Source organism: Triticum aestivum, chromosome 6B (assembly GCF_018294505.1).
Source record: "Triticum aestivum cultivar Chinese Spring chromosome 6B, IWGSC CS RefSeq v2.1, whole genome shotgun sequence".
NCBI classification, from domain to species: domain Eukaryota; kingdom Viridiplantae; phylum Streptophyta; class Magnoliopsida; order Poales; family Poaceae; genus Triticum; species Triticum aestivum.
Window position 1 is genome coordinate 98,850,273 of NC_057810.1, and position 6,179 is coordinate 98,856,451.

Below are 6,179 nucleotides of genomic sequence, written 5' to 3' on the forward strand. Positions count from 1 at the left end.
GGTGAAGTGGGGGAGAGGAAAACGAAAGGCAAATGGCAAATAATGTAAATGCGAGGGAGATGGGTTTGTGATGGGTACTTGGTATGTCTTGACTTGAGCGAAGACCTCCTCGGCAACGGTGCCAGAAATCCATCTTGCTACGTCTTGAGCTTGCGTTGCTTTTCCTCGAAGAGGAGAGGGTGATGCAGCAAAGTGTAGTGTAAGTATTTCCCTCAGTTTTGAGAACCAAGGTATCAATCCAGTAGGAGACTCCTCAAAAGTCCCACGCACCTACACAAACAAACTGAGAACTCGCAACCAACGCAATAAATGGGTTGTCAATCCCTTCACGGCCATTTGCGGAAGTGAGATCTAATAAAGATAGTATGATAAGATAAATATATTTTTGGTATTTTATAAGATAGATGCAAAAAGTAAAGATGCAAATAAAGTAGATGGAAAGCAAATATGATAAGAGATAGACCTGAGGGCCATAGGTTTCACTAGAGGCTTCTCTCGGAATAGCATAAGTATTATGGTGGGTGAACAAATTACTGTCGAGCAATTGATAGAAAAGCGCATAGTTATGAGATTATCTAGGCATGATCATGTATATAGGCATCACGTCCATAACAAGTAGACCGACTCATGCCTGCATCTACTACTATTACTCCACACATCGACCGACTCTTGCCTACATCTAGAGTATTAAGTTCATAAGAACAAAGTAACACATTAAGCAAGATGACATGATGTAGAGGGATAAACACATGCAATATGATATAAACCCCATCTTGTTATCCTCGATGGCAACAATACAATACGTGTCTTGCAACCCTTTCTATCACTGGGTAAGAATACCGCAAGATTGAACCCAAAGCTAAGCACTTCTCCCATGGCAAGAAAGAACAATCTAGTAGGCGAAACCAAACTGATAATTCGAAGAGACTTGCAAAGATAACTCAATCATACATAAAAGAATTCAGAGAAGATTCAAATATTATTCATAGATAAACTTGATCATAAACCCACAATTCATCGGATCTCAACAAACACACCGCAAAAAGAGATTACATCGAATAGATCTCCACAAGAGAGGGGGAGAACATTGTATTGAGATCCAAAAAGAGAGAAGAAGCCATCTAGCTAATAACTATGGACCCGTAGGTCTGTGGTAAACTACTCAAAACTCATCGGAGGGGCAAGGATGTTGATGTAGAGGCTCTCCTTGGTTGCCTCCCCCTCCGGCAGAGTGTCGGCAAGGGCTCCAAGATGGGATCTCGCGGATACAGAAGGTTACGGCGGTGGAAATTGTGTTTCGTGGTGCTCCTGGATGTTTTCGGGGTACGTAGGCATATATAGGAGGAAGAAGTACGTCGGTGGCCTCCCGAGGGGCCCATGAGACAGGGGGTGCGCCCTCCTATCTCGTGGGGCCCTTGGAGCTTTCTTGACTTGCACTTCAGGCTCTCCGGATCAGATTTGTTCCAAAAATAACGCCCCCGAAGGTTTCATTCCGTTTGGACTCCGTTTGATATTCCTTTTTCTTTGAAATACTGAAATAGGCAAAAAAACAGCAATATGGGCTGGGCCTCCGGTTAGTAGGTTAGTCCCGAAAATGATATAAATGTGTAAAATAAAGCCCATAAACATCCAAAAGGGGTAATATAATAGCATGGAACAATCAAAAATTATAGATACATTGTAGACGTATCAATCACCATATCTCTTATTTAATTAATGCACCTATATACTTGGTAAAGGGTGGAAGACTCGGCCTTATGCCTGGTGTTTTGTTCCACTCTTGCCGCCCTAGTTTCCGTCATACCGGTGTTATGTTCCTTGATTTTGTGTTTCTTACGCGGTTGGGTGATTTATGGGACCCCCTTGACAGTTCGCTTTGAATAAAACTCCTCCAGCAAGGCCCAACCTTGGTTTTACCATTTGCCACCTAAGCCTTTTTCCCTTGGGTTTTCGCAAGCCCGAGGGTCATCTTTAATTTAACCCCTGGGCTAGTGCTCCTTCGAGTGCTGGCCCAACCTGGGCGATGTCCGGCGCCCCCTGGGCAACCAGGGTCTATGCCAACCCAACGTCTTGCCCATCCGGTGTGCCCTGAGAACGAGATATGTGCAGATCCTATCGGGATTTGTCGGCACATTCGGGCGGCTTTGTTGGTCTTGTTTTACCATTGTCGAAATGTCTTGTAAACCAGGATTCCAAGACTGATCGGGTCTTCCTGGGAGAAGGAATATCCTTCGTTGACCGTGAGAGCTTGTGATGGGCTAAGTTGGGACACCCCTGCAGGGTATTATCTTTCGAAAGTCGTGCCCACGGTTATGAGGCAGATGGGAATTTGTTAATGTCCAGTTGTAGAGAACTTGACACTTGACTTAATTATAAAGCAGCAACCGTGTGTGTAGCCGTGATGGTCTCTTTTCGGTGGAGTCCGGCAAGTGAACGCGGTTTGGGTTATGTATGAACGTAAGTAGTTTCAGGATCACTTCTTGATCACTTCTAGCTTCTCGACCGATGCGTTGCTTCTCTTCTCGCTCTCACTTGCGTATGTTAGCCACCATATATGCTTAGTGCTTGCTGCAGCTCCACCACCTTAACCTTTCCCTACCCTTGAGCTTAAATAGTCTTGATCTCGCGGGTGTGAGATTGCTGAGTCCTCGTGACTCACAGATTCTACCAAAACAGGTGCAGGTGCCGAGGATACCAGTGCAAGTGGCGCAACCGAGCTCAAGTGGGAGTTCTATGAGGACCTTGGTCGTTACTATGTTTCGTTTCCTGATGATCAGTAGTGGAGCCCAGTTGGGACGATCAGGAATCTAGCATTTGGGGTTATCTTCTTTTCATTTGGATTTGACCGTACTCGGTCTATGAGTGTATTTTGAATGATGTATGAATTTATTTATGTATTGTGTGAAGTGGTAATTGTAAGCCAACTCTCTTTATCCCATTCTTGTGCATTACATGGGATTGTGTGAAGATGGCCCTTCTTGCGACAAAACCTACAATGCGGTTATGCCTCTAAGTCGTGCCTCGACACGTGAGAGATATAGCCGCATCGTGGGTGTTATAGATGCATCCCACGAAGGCACGCTTCATGGCGGGCTGAGCTCAGGCGGATCTCGCATGCTGAGCCGTCTCGATGATGTCGGTGCAGACGTCCGGCTCAGGGCCCGGCTCGCCGATCTTGCTGATGAAGACATGGATTCCGCCGAAGGGGACCCGGTACCCATACTCAATTGAGCCGGCGTCGGGGCCCCAGCCTACATTGTCGATGTAAAGCTTGCCACGATGACTCTTGGTCATCTGGCCCATAGTGTATCCCTTGAGCCCTTCGAAGCTGCCCTTTAAGAACTCAAATCCATCGTGCTGGCCCCATGGTGGGCGCCAACTATCGTGGGAAGGTCACGGCAGTTATCCTAGCAAAAGGACTTAGTCGTGGAGCCATCGCAACTAGGAATGTTAAAGGGGTTAAAACGGGACAAAGGACGGGAGTTTATACTAGTTCGGCCCCTTGCGGTGAAGGTAAAGGCCTAATCCAATTTGAGGTGGTATTGCTTATGTCTTGATTACCAGGGAGCGAATCTGCTTGACCCAGCTTTCGATCTGATGTTACTTGTTCTAAACCGCCGCCGGGTCGTCCCTTTATATACAGAGGCCGACACCCAGTGGCTCATGGAGTCCCGGCCGGCTCATAAATAGTGTCCGGCTCGGTGACTAACTATTATTGCCTTACCATACAAGTCATACATATATGGCGGTTTATCTCTACGGGCCTTAAGCCGCCTTTGGGCCTTGGGCTCTTAACTGAACCGCCATCTTCAAATATTGTCTTGGGCTTCATATTAGGAATCTTCATAGGTATAACCCTCCTGGGTGGGTCATACCTAATAGTAATATCCCCAACATCATCCCCTTTTAATAGTATTGGCTTTCCTATGGACTCAATGTGATCTTGGATCACTAAAATAGAAAATGTAGAGTCTTGAGCTTTTGCCAATATTTGTCCTTAGCATCTCGAAGGGGTTCCACAGCCTCTTGTCCATGTCCATGCCACTCTAATGTTGAACTTATCTGAAATGCACTAGGTAAAAGTATTAGTCCAACAAGAGATATGTTGTCATGAAATAACAAAATCACCCAGGGAGCACTTGTGCTTTCACCCAGCGAAGGTGTCGGCCATGACCTGACTAACCACACAAGTCTCTAGTCCAGGTTTATCGCCCATTTGAGTTCCATCCGCAAGGATGTCCGGTCGAGGTTTCCACTACGGGCCCAAACAATGCGTGCATGGTTTGCAAGCCCACCAAACGGGTGCCTCGGTATACCGTGCCACTGTGTCTACACCGTATTTTAGCCCACCATGAAGGTCAGCGTTATGCACTGTTGGGGAACGTAGCAGAAATTCAAAATTTTCTACGCATCACCAAGATCAATCTATGGAGTAATCTAGCAACGAGGGGAAGGAGAGTGCATCTACATACCCTTGAAGATCGCTAAGCGGAAGTGTTACAAGAATGTGGTTGATGGAGTCATACTCGCGGCGATTCAAATCGCGGAAGATCCGATCTAGCGCCGAACGGATGGCGCCTCCGTGTTCAACACACGTACATCCCAGGGACGTCTCCTCCTTCTTGATCCAGCAAGGGGAGAGGAGAAGTTGAGGGAGAGCTCCGGCAGCACAACGGCGTGGTGGTGAAGCTTGCAGTTCTCCGACAGAGCTTCGCCAAGCACTACGGAGGAGGAGGAGGTGTTGGGGAGGGAGAGGGATGCGCCCGGGGCAAGGGTGAAGCTCCCATGTACCTCACCACTATATATAGGGGTGGAGGGGGCTGGTTTCTTGCCCTCCAAGTCCATTGGGGCGTTGGCAAAGGTGGGAGGAAAGAAATCCCATCATTTCCTTCCCCACCGATTGTTATCCCCCTTTTTTAGGGATCTTGATCTTATCCCTTCGGGATATGATCTTATTCCTTCTAAGGGGGGATCTTGGTGCATCTTGACCAGGGGTGTGGGGACTTTTCCCCACTACCCACGTTCATGTGGGTCCCCCCATGCAGGTGGGCCCCACTCCGGAACCTTCTAGAACCTTCGCGGTACAATATAGAAAAATCCCGAACATTTTCCGGTGGCCAAAATAGGACTTCCCATATATAAATCTTTACATCCGGACCATTCCGGAACTCCTCGTGACATCCGGGATCTCATCCGGGACTCCGAACAACATTCGGTAACTGCACACTAATTCCCATAACAACTCTAGCGTCACCGAACCTTAAGTGTGTAGACCCTACGGGTTCGGGAATCATGCAGACATGACCAAGACAGCTCTCTGGCCAATAACCAATAGCGGGATTTGGATACCCATGTTGGCTCCCACATGTTCCACGATGATCTCATCGGATGAACCACGATGTCGAGGATTCAATCAATCCCGTATTCAATTCCCTTTGTCTAGCGGTATAGTACTTGCCCGAGATTCGATCGTCGGTATCCTGATACCTTGTTCAATCTCGTTACCGGCAAGTCTCTTTACTCATTCCGTAACACATCATCCCGTGATCAACCCCTTGGTCACATTGTGCACATTATGATGATGTCCTACCGAGTGGGCCCAGAGATACCTCTGCGTCACACAGAGTGACAAATCCCAGTCTCGATTCGTGCCAACCCAACAGACACTTTCGGAGATACCCGTAGTGCACCTTTATAGCCACCCAGTTACGTTGTGACGTTTGGTACACCCAAAGCATTCCTACGGTATCCGGGAGTTGCACAATCTCATGGTCTAAGGAAATGATACTTGACATTAGAAAAGTTTAGCATACCAACTACACGACCTTTCTGCTAGGCTTAGGATTGGGTCTTGTCCATCACATCATTCTCCTAATGATGTGATCCCGTTATCAACGACATCCAATGTCCATGGTTAGGAAACTGTAACCATCTATTGATCAACGAGCTAGTCAACTAGAGGCTTACTAGGGACATGGTGTTGTCTATGTATCCACACATGTATCTGAGTTTCCCATCAATACAATTATAGCATGGATAATAAACAATTATCATGAACAAGGAAATATAATAATAATAACTAATTTATTATTGCCTCTAGGGCATATTTCCAACAGTCTCCCACTTGCACTAGAGTCAATAATCTAGTTCACATCGCCATGTGATTAACACTCACAGGT